The sequence below is a fragment of the Schistocerca cancellata genome, chromosome 3, assembly GCF_023864275.1.
Source record: "Schistocerca cancellata isolate TAMUIC-IGC-003103 chromosome 3, iqSchCanc2.1, whole genome shotgun sequence".
In the NCBI taxonomy this organism is placed as follows: domain Eukaryota; kingdom Metazoa; phylum Arthropoda; class Insecta; order Orthoptera; family Acrididae; genus Schistocerca; species Schistocerca cancellata.
Window position 1 is genome coordinate 190,082,318 of NC_064628.1, and position 15,201 is coordinate 190,097,518.

Consider the following 15,201-nt stretch of genomic DNA (forward strand, 5'->3'; position numbering starts at 1 on the left):
CTTAGGTCATAGGTCCCTAGACTTACACACATAAACTAACTTATGCTTCGAACAACACACACACCCACGCCCGAGGGATGACTCGAACCTCCAGCGAGAGGGGCCGCGCAATCCGTGATATGGCGCCTCTAACCGCGCGGCCGCTACAAGGGGCTTGAGTAATTGAAAAAGTACACAACTTTTTCCATTAAATACACTATTACAGTGTACCATTTGGTCTTTAAGTTACATTTCAGCGTATGCATCGTATTTTACAGGCTGATTTTGAACCATTTAGGAACAGAATCCACAGCTCTTCTTAGCATCTCAACTAGGACTTCGCAAACACATTATGGATATTTTGTTCAAGACTGTTGCTACCCTTTGGTTTTAACTTGTGCCCTTGTTTTTTAGCCCAACCGTACAGGAAGAATTCGCGTGGGATTAGATCAGGACTTTGTGCAGTCCATTCTGTATGTCCCCGGCGACCAATCAACCTGCCAGGGAAACTGTCATCGAGCCATTCTCTCGCTGCAGTTGGGTAATGGGGCAAAGGTCCATCTGGCGTGAACAGCAATTCCTTTCCATTTTCCCATTCTTGAATCACAGGTCATACGTACGTTCGAAGCCACCATTCATGGTGTCGCGTAGCATGTAAGGGCCAATGAATGTGTTTGGCGTCATTTTTCATCAGACGATTATATGGTCTTGACTGCATTCTTCCATCCATAACGCTTGGATCGAAATTCGACCTATAATTACAATTCTGGCGGTTCACAAAACTACCAGCGTGAAAAGCTGCTTCATCATAAGGTCATACAGATAGGCATAGTCATCTCCCCAAACAAGTGTAACCTCTCAAAATTTCGTTCTCTCATCACAGTCTTCATTGGACAGTTATTTCACGTAATGTGGCTTCAGATATCGAAAGAAATAGCTCCCTTTTTAAAATGATCATTACGGTGTTGTGTGACAACTATTTCCCGAGCAACTTGCTTGTTGACTTTGAAGGGTTCTGTTCAAAGACGTGCTGAGCGACAATCACACTGCCTTCCGATTTCGATGTTCAGGGTCTTCCAGACCGACTTGCATCTTTCACACTACCAGTTTTCTTCAATTTCTTGTGACAGATTTTTATTGTCTTTAGGGTAAGCGTTGCATGCCTACCTCGCACTTGCCTCCACCATCTGCAAACCTTCACAACCGACCGCTAAACTTCGTAAGTGCCAGCAATCTTAGGTCTGTTTTCTATAACGACACACTAGTTATTTTTTGGTTTTCAGTACGTCAACCTGTAAATCATAAATGGTAAGTTGTATATTAGTCAACGTTATTACAAAATACGAAGAGCTCCATAGGAGAATTAGAATTAAGAGTAAGTGTTGGTATTAAAACCACCCTGTGGTTTCAACCGTTTAAACAGTAATCTTCAAAACAGGATACAAACATTTGGTGTCTCAATCAAGAGAATAAGTAAAACACCTTTTACTACACTGTTAGCACCCTTAAAGAAATTTCACCTTACAGTCGTATTTACAATACAGGCTTGTGAAGCATACTGCACAAACACCTTTGCGGCATTTTTTAAATACATGAAGTTTTCTACAGTCAGCGAAGAGTGCGATGTCATTCCATAAATTCTACATGACTGTCAATTCAAGCCGGCCGTTGTGGCCGAGCGGTTCTAGGCGCTTCAGTCCTGAACCGCGCGACCGCTACGGTCGCTATTTCGAATTCTGCCTGGGGCATGGATATGTGTGATGTCCTTAGGTTAGTTAGGTTTAAGTAGTTCTAAGTTCTAGAGGACTGTTGACTTCAGATGTTAAGTCCCATAGTGCTCTGAGCCATTTTTTTTGTAAACCCAGGAATAAGTTAATGAATCATTGTATTAATTTGAATATGACATACGATAAAGTCATAGTGCCCCACAGAAGCTTCAGTCAAGTCAAAGGCAGCATACTGACACGAATTTGGATTGCGATATCATATATCATTTAACTGTACGACTTACGCAGCCCTGCTGTGTAGGAATATCAGAAGTAGGCCCATCTGTGAAACTACACTCCTGGAAATGGAAAAAAGAACACATTGACACCGGTGTGTCAGACGCACCATACTTGCTCCGGACACTGCGAGAGGGCTGTACAAGCAATGATCACACGCACGGCACAGCGGACACACCAGGAACCGCGGTGTTGGCCGTCGAATGGCGCTAGCTGCGCAGCATTTGTGCACCGCCGCCGTCAGTGTCAGCCAGTTTGCCGTGGCATACGGAGCTCCATCGCAGTCTTTAACACTGGTAGCATGCCGCGACAGCGTGGACGTGAACCGTATGTGCAGTTGACGGACTTTGAGCGAGGGCGTATAGTGGGCATGCGGGAGGCCGGGTGGACGTACCGCCGAATTGCTCAACACGTGGGGCGTGAGGTCTCCACAGTACATCGATGTTGTCGCCAGTGGTCGGCGGAAGGTGCACGTGCCCGTCGACCTGGGACCGGACCGCAGCGACGCACGGATGCACGCCCAGACCGTAGGATCCTACGCAGTGCCGTAGGGGACCGCACCGCCACTTCCCAGCAAATTAGGGACACTGTTGCTCCTGGGGTATCGGCGAGGACCATTCGCAACCGTCTCCATGAAGCTGGGCTACGGTCCCGCACACCGTTAGGCCGTCTTCCGCTCACGCCCCAACATCGTGCAGCCCGCCTCCAGTGGTGTCGCGACAGGCGTGAATGGAGGGACGAATGGAGACGTGTCGTCTTCAGGGATGAGAGTCGCTTCTGCCTTGGTGCCAATGATGGTCGTATGCGTGTTTGGCGCCGTGCAGGTGAGCGCCACAATCAGGACTGCATACGACCGAGGCACACAGGGCCAACACCCGGCGTCATGGTGTGGGGAGCGATCTCCTACACTGGCCGTACACCACTAGTGATCGTCGAGGGGACACTGAATAGTGCACGGTACATGCAAACCGTCATCGAACCCATCGTTCTACCATTCCTAGACCGGCAAGGGAACTTGCTGTTCCAACAGGACAATGCACGTCCGCATGTATCCCGTGCCACCCAACGTGCTCTAGAAGGTGTAAGTCAACTACCCTGGCCAGCAAGATCTCCGGATCTGTCCCCCATTGAGCATGTTTGGGACTGGATGAAGCGTCGTCTCACGCGGTCTGCACGTCCAGCACGAACGCTGGTCCAACTGAGGCGCCAGGTGGAAATGGCATGGCAAGCCGTTCCACAGGACTACATCCAGCATCTCTACGATCGTCTCCATGGGAGAATAGCAGCCTGCATTGCTGCGAAAGGTGGATATACACTGTACTAGTGCCGACATTGTGCATGCTCTGTTGCCTGTGTCTATGTGCCTGTGGTTCTGTCAGTGTGATCATGTGATGTATCTGACCCCAGGAATGTGTCAATAAAGTTTCCCCTTCCTGGGACAATGAATTCACGGTGTTCTTATTTCAATTTCCAGGAGTGTATTAAGCTCCGCGGGTAACATCACTCGCTTGGGATATTACGGCGTACAGATTTGTACTTTCGCGGACGCTGGCCGAGGAGGATACGACGACAAGTATCCAACAAGTCGAAGGTGCAGTCCACAGACTGTGCTGGTACTGTATAGAGCAGCTGCTGCCTCGTTCACTTTACGTATCATTCAGCACAGTGCACAAAATGAAAGTGAGAAAAATGGACACTGTCCGTCCTCTTCTGGAGTGTTGCTGAGCGGATTGAATCCTTACCGGATATGACTGGCGGAGGGCATCGAGAAAGTTCAAAGCAGGAGGGCCCGTTTTGTATTATCATGAAATAAGGGAGAGATTATGACGAACATGATACGCGTGTCGGTGTGGCCATCATTAAGATAAAAGGTTTTCGTTTGACGACATCTTCTCGAGGCCGGCCGGTGTGGCCGTGCGGTTCTAAGCGCTATATTCTGGAACCGCGTGACCGCTACGATCGCAGGGTCGAATCCTGCCTCGGGCATGGATGTGTGTCATGTCCTTAGGTTGGTTAGGTTTAAGTAGTTCTAGGTTCTAGGGGACTGATGACCACAGATGTTAAGTCACATAGAGCTCAGAGCCATTTTGATTATCTTCTCGCCACCTTTCTACTCAGACTGCGAAAACATTTTTCCGCGTCAACCTACATATGGAGAAATTATTTTCGTAATGAAACATGAGACATCAGATCTTTCAGGGAAAGATTTGAGTGTTCGCTTTTCCCTCAGGCTGCTAGGGAGTGGAATGGTAGAGAAATAATGTGGAGAAGGTTCAATGAATCTTCTGCCAGGCATTGAAGTGTGAATTGCAGAGTAATCATGTGAATTCAGATGTTGATAGCACGATTAGCTGGTCACTATGCGTTGATTGATGTAGTCGGATATCCGTGTTAGATATGTCAGTATAACATGTTTTTCTAAATGCCTTCCACAAACTCGTTGGATAAGTACGGAATGCTGGGCACCTGTTTACCACACAAGAAATATATAAAACGCTGCTTCGTTTATTGGATGAAAGAGAAATACAGGTATACTACAGCTTTGCTAATCATTAGGCTTATGTTCAAATGACGTGCTAACATTGTCCATTTCTTCTCCCTTTTTTAATGTAGAGAGGAAGATATAAGACGAACATAAAAAAAGCAAAATAATGTTATGGAATAAAGTCGATCGAAGATAAATTATACTGAGGGAATTATATTTGAAAACGAGACACTGACAGTAGTACATGAGTTTTAGTGTTTGTGCAGTACAATAAGTGAAGGTGACCGAAATACAGACGATATGAAATGTAAACTGGCAATGGCAAGAAAAGAGTTTTTGAAGAAGAGATGTTTTTTAAGATCCAATATGGATTTAAGGTTTCTTCTGAAGGTGTTTGTGTGTAGTGTAGTCGTGTATGCAAATGAAACGTGTATGACAACGAGGTTAGAGAACAAGAGAATAGAAGCTCTTGAAATGTTGTGCTACAGACGAATGCTGAAGATTGGAAGGGTAGATCACGTAACTAATCAGGCGGTATTGAATAGAACTGTGGAAACAATAAATTTGTGGTACAACTTGACTAATGAAGCAACCAGCTAACAGAACATATTTTGAGACATCAAGGGATCACCAGTTTACTACTGGAGGGAAGTATGGAGGATAACAATCGTAGAGGGAGGGACCAGGAATGGATACCGTAAGCAGATTCTGAAGGATGTTTGTTGCAGTAGTTATGCGCAGATGAAGAGGCTTTCACACGATAGACTGGAATGGATACCTGCATCAAATCTACCTCTGTACTGAAGACCACAACAAAAATGTGGGAACAGGCTGATGACTGCCATTTGTAGAGGAGACAAAAAGTGTGCAATGTCTGACATTAATGTTGTGATCTTTTTGTGTTCTTCAGCAGTACGAATTGGCATAACATTACTTAGTTGGTTACAGTTTTAGCGATATAAGAGTACCAGTAAATTGCTATAGTCACATCAACTAGGAAGCATCAACACACAGGAAGAGGCTACATGGGCAGCACAGTACTTGTGGCTTGCACATGGGGGTATTTTAGCTTAGGTTCCGCCCCACGGGAAACAAACCGTTGGCCTGAAAAATTACCAGTTCATGACACTGATGTGGGTGTGCTATCTGTAAAAATTGTTAGTTCGCCCAAACAGGTCATTCCAAAGGATTTAAGTATGCTTAATCTCATGTTAGTAAATTGTCGAAGTGTATGTAGCAAGATCCCCGCGTTACTCTCCGAAAAAAACAGTAGTAATACCAATATTGTATTAGGTACCGAAAGCTGGTTGAAACCACACAGAAATAGCAGTGAAATCTTGAACTCGGTTTGGAAAATGTTTACGAAGGATAGGACTGATACTATGGAAGGTGGTGTGTTCATTGCAGTTAAAAGCTGTTTAAACGCAGTTTAGATCGATACTGGGTCAGGATGTGAAATAGTGCGGATACAGCTGTCAATCCGACAAGGAATGACCATTGTATGAGGATGTTTTTATGGACCACCAGCATTCGCAACAAACGTCGCCGAACGTTTCCGGGAAAGTATTGAGTACATGGGAAATAAATATCCAAATTGATCATTAGTTATAGGTGGAGACTTTAATAAGCCGTCCATTGACTGGGAAAATTACACATTTATCACAGAGGGCAGAAGCAAAGACTCGTGTGAAGTTATTCTAGGAGCGCTCTCAACATACAACATACATTAGAGAATCAACTCGAGATGGGAACATATTAGATATTTTTGAGCAAGTTAATCTAGAAGATGGTATTAGCGACCATAATGTCGTTGTGGCTTCTATGTCAGTGGAGGTTGACAAAAAACCAAAGAAACACTGCAGAGTTTTCTTGTTTGGGAAAGTAAGTAAAAGTGTCATTAATGAATAACTTCTTAGTCGACTCCAAGCATTCGCCGCGGGACATAAAGATATTCAGCTTCTTTGGTCGGACTGTAAGAGTATTGTCCACCACGTGCTAGAGAAATATGTTCCTAGCAGAAATATAGGGGACGGAAAGTATCCACTTTGATGCAACAAACATATTAGGAAGTTGCTGAGAAAGCAGAGAATTTTGCACAGTCGTTTTATACGTAGTCACTGCCCCGCTGACAAAAAGATTATGCGATATGAAAGCATCTGTCAAAAGGTCAATGACAGATTATTTTAACGAATTTGAAAGCAATATTTTATCTGCAGATTCTAAAAATAACCCCAAAAAGTTTTGGTTATTCGTAAGATCTATGAATGCTACAAATAATTCAATACCTTCTCTTGCTGGCATTACGGGTAATGTAACGGATAATGATAAACATAAGGCCGAAATTCTAAGTCTAGCTCTCAAGAACTCGTTTACTTTAGAGGACTGCAGCACCATTCCCCCTTTCAATTTTCTAACAAACGCAAGGATGGCTGACATAGTGTTTAGTGTATCTGGGATTGTAAACCAGTTAAGATCCTTAGACGCCAGGAAGGCATCTGGCCCAGACGGTAGATCCCTAAGTTTTTATGTTGTCTATGCTACAAATATAACACCATTATTGTTGTTGTTGTTGTTGTGGTCTTCAGTCCTGAGACTGGTTTGATGCAGCTCTCCATGCTAATCTATCCTGTGCAAGCTTCTTCATCTCCCAGTATCTACTGCAACCTACATCCTTCTGAATCTGCTTAGTGTATTCATCTCTTGGTCTCCCTCTACGATTCCTACCCTCCACACTGCCCTCCAATGCTAAATATGTGATCCCTTGATGCCGCAAAACATGTCCTACCAACCGATCCCTTCTTCTAGTCAAGTTGTGCCACAAACTTCTCTTCTCCCCAATCCTATTCAATACCTCCTCATTAGTTACGTGATCTACCCACCTTATCTTCAGCATTCTTCTGTAGCACCACATTTCGAAAGCTTCTATTCTCTTCTTGTCCAAACTAGTTATCGTCCATGTTTCACTTCCATACATGGCTACACTCCATACAAATACTTTCAGAAACGACTTCCTGACACTTAAATCTATACTCGATGTTAACAAATTCCTCTTCTTGAGAAACGCTTTCCTTGCCATTGCCAGTCTACATTTTATATCCTCTCTACTTCGACCATCATCGCTTATTTTACTCCCTAAATAGCAAAACTCCTTTACTACTTTAAGTGTCTCATTTCCTAATCTAATTCCCTCAGCATCACCCGACTTAATTTGACTACATTCCATTATCCTCGTTTTGCTTTTGTTGATGTTCATCTTATATCCTCCTTTCAAGACACTGTCCATTCCGTTCAACTGCTCTTCCAAGTCCTTTGCTGTCTCTGACAGAATTACAATGTCATCGGCGAACCTCAAAGTTTTTACTTCTTCTCCATGAATTTTAATACCTACTCCGAATTTTTCTTTTGTTTCCTTTACTGCTTGCTCAATATACAGATTGAATAACATCGGGGATAGGCTACAACCCTGTCTTACTCCCTTCCCAACCACTGCTTCCCTTTCATGCCCCTCGACTCTTATAACTGCCATCTGGTTTCTGTACAAACTGTAAATAGCCTTTCGCTCCCTGTATTTTACCCCTGCCACCTTCAGAATTTGAAAGAGGGTATTCCAGTTAACATTGTCAAAAGCTTTCTCTAAGTCTACAAATGCTAGAAACGTAGGTTTGCCTTTTCTTAATCTTTCTTCTAAGATAAGTCGTAAGGTCAGTATTGCCTCACGTGTTCCAACATTTCTACGGAATCCAAACTGATCTTCCCCGAGGTCGGCTTCTACCAGTTTTTCCATTCGTCTGTAAAGAATTCGCGTTAGTATTTTGCAGCTGTGACTTATTAAACTGATTGTTCGGTAATTTTCACATCTGTCAACACCTGCTTTCTTTGGGATTGGAATTATTATATTCTTCTTGAAGTCTGAGGGTATTTCGCCTGTCTCTATTAGAGATCATTGGAACAGCGGAAAGTTCCACGGGACTGGAAGAAGGCCCAGGTCATTGCAGTCTATAAAAATGGTAGAAAATCGGATGCACATAATTACCAGCCAATTTCTCTGACATCGATTTGTTGTAGAATCATGGAACATATTTGGTGTTCAGACATAATGCCCTTTCTAGACTCTGAGAAGCTTATCCGCAGACACCAGCCCGGTTTTAGGAAACAGCAGTCATATCGAGACATAGCTGGCTCTCTCTGTGCTGATATAGAACAGGCTCTAGATGCCGGCTCCCAGGTTACGCCATATCCCTCGACTTTCGAAAGGCGTTCGACTCAGTTCCGCACTGTCGCTTGCTCCAAAAAGTGCACGGTGACGGTCTATCCGATGACATATGCAGTTGGATAGAAAGTTTTCTAACAGACAGAGAGCAGTATGTCGTCCTGAATGGGGAGACTTCAACAGAAACAAGCGTAACTTCATGTGTGCCCCAGGGCAGTGTAATAGGTCCACTGCTTTTTACTATTTACATAAACGACCTGGTTGATGGTATTGACAGTGGCATTAGACTGTTTGCCGATGATGCTGTAGTCTACGGGAAAGTAGTATCACACGAAAGTTGTGAAGAAATCAATGAGGATTTGCAGAAAATAAATGCGTGGTGTAATGACTGGCAGTTATCTCTCAATATTAGTAAGTTCAACCTACTGCGTATAACAAAGCGAAAAACTCATTAATGTACGAGTACAAAATAAATGCCCAGTCTTTGGAAGCGGTAACATCCGTCAAGTATCTGGGTGTGACTATTCGAAATGATCTCGTATGGTACGATCAGATTACACAAGTAACGGGTATGGCGTACTCTAGATTGCGGTTTATTGGTAGAATCCTGAAACGATGCAGTCCTTCAAAAAAGAAAATCGCTTACAATAATTTAGTTCGTCCAGTCTTAGAGTGTTGTTCGTCTGTATGGGACCCTTAGCAGTTGGATCTCATTTAAGAGATTGAGAAGGTCCAAAGAAGAGCGGCAAGATTCGTGACTGGTACATTTAGCCATCGCCGGAGCGTTACAAATCTCATAGAAAGTTTGAAGTGGGACACACTTGCAGATAGATGACGCGCCCATTTTCTGCTCAGTAAACTCCAAAATCCGATCTTCGTCGAGGATGTAAAGCATATGTTATTACCACCAACTTCCATATCGCGCAATGATCACCATTCAAAGGTAAGGGAAATTAGAGCTCGTACTGAGGCGTCCAGACAGTCGTTTTTCCCTCGCGCTATCCGTGAGTGGAAAAAGGGGGGGGGATATGACTTTGGTGCAAATAGTGCCCTCCCCCACACCGCTTGGTGGCTAGCGGAGTAATATACACTCCTGGAAATTGAAATAAGAACACCGTGAATTCATTGTCCCAGGAAGGGGAAACTTTATTGACACATTCCTGGGGTCAGATACATCACATGATCACACTGACAGAACCACAGGCACATAGACACAGGCAACAGAGCATGCACAATGTCGGCACTAGTACAGTGTATATCCACCTTTCGCAGCAATGCAGGCTGCTATTCTCCCATGGAGACGATCGTAGAGATGCTGGATGTAGTCCTGTGGAACGGCTTGCCATGCCATTTCCACCTGGCGCCTCAGTTGGACCAGCGTTCGTGCTGGACGTGCAGACCGCGTGAGACGACGCTTCATCCAGTTCCAAACATGCTCAATGGGGGACAGATCCGGAGATCTTGCTGGCCAGGGTAGTTGACTTACACCTTCTAGAGCACGTTGGGTGGCACGGGATACATGCGGACGTGCATTGTCCTGTTGGAACAGCAAGTTCGATTGCCGGTCTAGGAATGGTAGAACGATGGGTTCGATGACGGTTTGGATGTACCGTGCACTATTCAGTGTCCCCTCGACGATCACCAGTGATGTACGGCCAGTGTAGGAGATCGCTCCCCACACCATGATGCCGGGTGTTGGCCCTGTGTGCCTCGGTCGTATGCAGTCCTGATTGTGGCGCTCACCTGCACGGCGCCAAACACGCATACGACCATCATTGGCACCAAGGCAGAAGCGACTCTCATCGCTGAAGACGACACGTCTCCATTCGTCCCTCCATTCACGCCTGTCGCGACACCACTGGAGGCGGGCTGCACGATGTTGGGGCGTGAGCGGAAGACGGCCTAACGGTGTGCGGGACAGTAGCCCAGCTTCATGGAGACGGTTGCGAATGGTCCTCGCCTATACCCCAGGAGCAACAGTGTCCCTAATTTGCTGGGAAGTGGCGGTGCGGTCCCCTACGGCACTGCGTAGGATCGTACGGTCTTGGCGTGCATCCGTGCGTCGCTGCGGTCCGGTCCCAGGTCGACGGGCACGTGCACCTTCCGCCGACCACTGGCGACAACATCGATGTTCTGTGGAGACCTCACGCCCCACGTGTTGAGCAATTCGGCGGTACGTCCACCCGGCCTCCCGCATGCCCACTATATGCCCTCGCTCAAAGTCCGTCAACTGCACATACGGTTCACGTCCACGCTGTCGCGGCATGCTACCAGTGTTAAAGACTGCGATGGAGGTCCGTATGCCACGGCAAACTGGCTGACACTGACGGTGGCGGTGCACAAATGCTGCGCAGCTAGCGCCATTCGACGGCCAACACCGCGGTTCCTGGTGTGTCCGCTGTGCCGTGAGTGTGATCATTGCTTGTACAGCCCTCTCGCAGTGTCCGGAGCAAGTATGGTGGGTCTGACACACCGGTGTCAATGTGTTCTTTTTTCCATTTCCAGGAGTGTATGTAGATGTAGATGTAGACGTAGAGCTGCAAGTGACAATCACTATGTTTTACATGTTTCTTTCCATAGCATGGAGTAAACCATCAGGCATGGAGTCTATCAGAATTAATATCAACTCATAATCCAATAAATGCTTCTAAGAGGAGTATATATCCATTTCACACAGGTAATTCTAAATGAGAGAGGCCCAACGCGGCTCTTAAATTTCGGTAACACCAGCATGTTTTATAACAGGAAATTTTGTACAGCTGTCAACTTGTTGCAGTCCTTTCCGTTTTTAAAGCTTCAAGTATTTTCTAATTAGGTACCACAGCGAAGAGTTGGTACCCGAGACGAAAAAGCGGTATTCTCGACCTGAAATCGCTCAAGGAACCCAATGACCAGTCGCCAGAGCCACTAATCAATCGCCACGAAGTTGATACATGTTTCATGGCTTGTGTGTGACAAAACTACCTTCGACAGAAGAAATTTGGGAAAGCACCAACTGGAGACTGAGTTCTCTGCATAGAATTGTATAACAAGATTTTTATCATACCGCCTATATCGTTTAATTCCTTTCACAGAATTATCTGTTTACGGGACACAAGAGTCGCACACGGTGAATAGCGGCCGCACAAAATAAAATTAACAAAGATGACAACGTCTTTGTTTGTAAATTATGCGCAGATGTCATGGATTTTCGACATTAGATAGCTGAAAAGCAGCTAAGCCCTAGGACTCGTTCACTTTCATATTTGATGATTGAATCATCAGTACAAAGGCATTATAGCCATCTCAGTTACATAGTGAGGCATCAGGGCCATTAAATGAATGAATTACCCTCATCTAACCAGAACATTTTTGTATTGCGTCGCCTACCAGTATGGCCTCTCAGGCCCGTGTTGTTTAAATTGGCATAATTGACACAATTTAGACTGCTTGTGATGTGTGACGTCTCGTTTTGTGTCGGCTGTGGTTGTCCCAGTCGAGATGACGTGGAACGGCGTCCGTCGATCACGACAACGCCAATCTGTAACTATTATAAAACCAAACTCCTCGCTCGGTTTGGTTATTTTTCACATACTGTCTCTCAAAACTGATATCAGCGTCTCGATGGAGCAGCAAGCCGTAGTGTGTGCGACTCCATTGCTTGTAATTAAAGCAATGGTGTTCGATGTCTATCGATCTTCTCCACCTATAAATATAGCGACTGTACCACTCGATAACACGATGACTCCCTTGATCTGATATGATAACCAAAAGCCCTTTGGTTGTTCACGACAGACTTTTCAGTTTTCGCGAACTTGCTGACTGTAGTTCTTATGCCCGGTTTGAGAATGGGTATTCAAACGTTGAAAATATGTCTTGAATCAGGAATCCATCACCCAAGCCGATGTCACATCATGATTTTTGCGAGGATATTGAGTTTTCAATTATTATTCCGTCGTGAAGGCGGCGCTACGTCGCGTATTCAACAACTACACGGCGTAATTCCAGACATAACATATCCTTGAGCAACGTTCAGAATGCGTCGTATTTCGGTGTAAACTTGTTGCTGTTTAGAGTTAAATTGTCACAAAATCAATTTTCACTTTTATGTTATCCGAAGAATCAGTTAATTCCAGAAATACGCTATAAATGTCTATTAAATGATATATGCGACCCGAAGAATTAAAGTTGAATTAAAGTTTATTGTTCTTCATTATTACTTGTCCCTACACTGAGCACACACACCCACTTTTCATTCAGGGAATTGCGTCTGTTAGCATCAGCAATTCTGACTTTGACGATAGCTTCTCAAAACACAGCGCAATTGTAAGTTCTTCGCGATTTGCGTTTATCTGTTGCCTACTCGAGTCTACTAATTGAGTTTATGTCGGCGATCAGCTCTCTTTCTGTGTCCTTTGATGTTCGTGACTTAAGTATCACGAAGGCTAAGCCCCATCACAAATCAGCAATCACACGAGTTATTTTTCTGACACATATATCAGCTATCCCGTTATCTTTCTAAACGGTAAAGATGATTTTACTTCAGTCCGACTTCTGACTAATACTTCCAACCGTAAAACGTTTAAACTTCATATCGGTTTTAAAACAATCTAATAGCGCTTAACATGCGTACTACTATTGCAAGTGTACAAGAGGGAAGTGAATTCAACATCTCCATTGCCGAGTTACGTAGTAGTCACAGCGAACTTACAGGTCGATGCAGCTACCACTCTCTTCTAGGATAAATATTATCTTTTGTCAATTTATCGTCAGGGCTTTAACCTTCGCAAATATTAATTTTTTGCTTTCTTTCTTTAAAGCTTCTGTTTCGTATGTTCTTTCATTGAGTCCTTTCTTTATGATACGCATTAGTATTTACATAACGTTCTTGTTAATCAAACTGTCAAGAGTGTAAATTTTGTTGCAGTACCTGTCATCACTGTCAGGATGACTGATTTTTCTGTTTCCTTTTGCAATAAAAAGATGTTAATTATGGGTTCTATAATTGGGGTGTTACAGATGTGAACAATTTTTGAGGTGTAAATACATTCAAAGGAATGGCGTTTGTTTAAAATTTAGGTTTTAAAAAAAACACAATGTTTATACTTTTATTGGTGGATTTTATTCTTACGGTACATTTGCCCAAGCTCTGCAGGTAATAGAAGAATGTTCCGAGCATACAGGTTTGGTGCACTTACAACATTTAATTAGACTCTTTTTCATCTTTCTTCTCTACAAGTTATGCAGATCTTCTCTTGGTTTCACTGCCCTTCTTCTAGCTTTCGCTAACAATGAGTTCATTAACTTCTTTACCCCTGATAGTTGCTTTTCCAAATTGATGATGAAGGTCCGATGTCTCATTATTTTTTACTCTTAGCCAGTATCGTCCAAGTTATGTATGCAGTCATTTTACTTACATCGATCATGCTGTAGTAAACCAGAAATGACCATCGCCTTATTTTTCTCTTTACACTGTAGCATCGCGTCTTCTGGACCATGGTGTCGCGGCCGCCCTTCGTGGCATTTTGTGTCGTTATAACTTCACGTTTATTTGTGATGATGATGGTCCTGAAGAGAGCTAAGAAGGATAACTCCTCTGTTTTTCTTAGTAACATGAGATGTTATCGTCAGATCTGGTTGAAAACCAAATAATGTCGAGTATACTTCACGTCTTTTAGATGTAATAACATAGGCAGGCAGTTCACCTTTGTTTCTTCGTATAGTACCGACTAGTGTCAGATCTTTTGACAACAAATAATGAGCTAAATCGAGATACGTAAAAAAAACTATCACAAGTTATATTAGGTTGTGAATTTTCAAGTTCACTCACCAGAGTTTTCACAACATTCCCTCCGAGTCGCATGGCTCTTGTTTCTTCCTCCTTTGCCAAATACACTTTCATTTTCCAATAGTAGCTCGTTGGAGTGTCACGAACAACCGAGAACTTTATTCCGTATCTACCAAGTTTTGATGGGATATATTGTCGAAATGGACGGCGACTTCGAAATGTGACCAGCTGTTCCACTACGGTTATGCACCATCCTGGAATGCAGGCATCTCTAAGGGTGAGTTGCCACATATCAAAAATTTCTCTGGTTAGTTCCAGTTTGTCACTTCAGCTACGTTCACGTTGGACTGCTGCATTGTTAAAATGCAACGCCCTCAGAATATCATGGAAGCGGTGGCGAGACATAATTTCCTTGAACAGTGGTCGGCCATTCTCAACACTCCAGAGCCGACTGATATTTTTATTTTTTGACTTGTAAACTGCAGTCAGGATCAGAACACCCAGAAACTTTTTCATTTAATGTACACTCCTGGAAATTGAAATAAGAACACCGTGAATTCATTGTCCCAGGAAGGGGAAACTTTATTGACACATTCCTGGGGTCATATACATCACATGATCACACTGGCAGAACCACAGGCACATAGACACAGGCAACAGAGCATGCACAATGTCGGCACTAGTACAGTGTATATCCACCTTTCGCAGCAATGCAGGCTGCTATTCTCCCATGGAGACGATCGTAGAGATGCTGGAT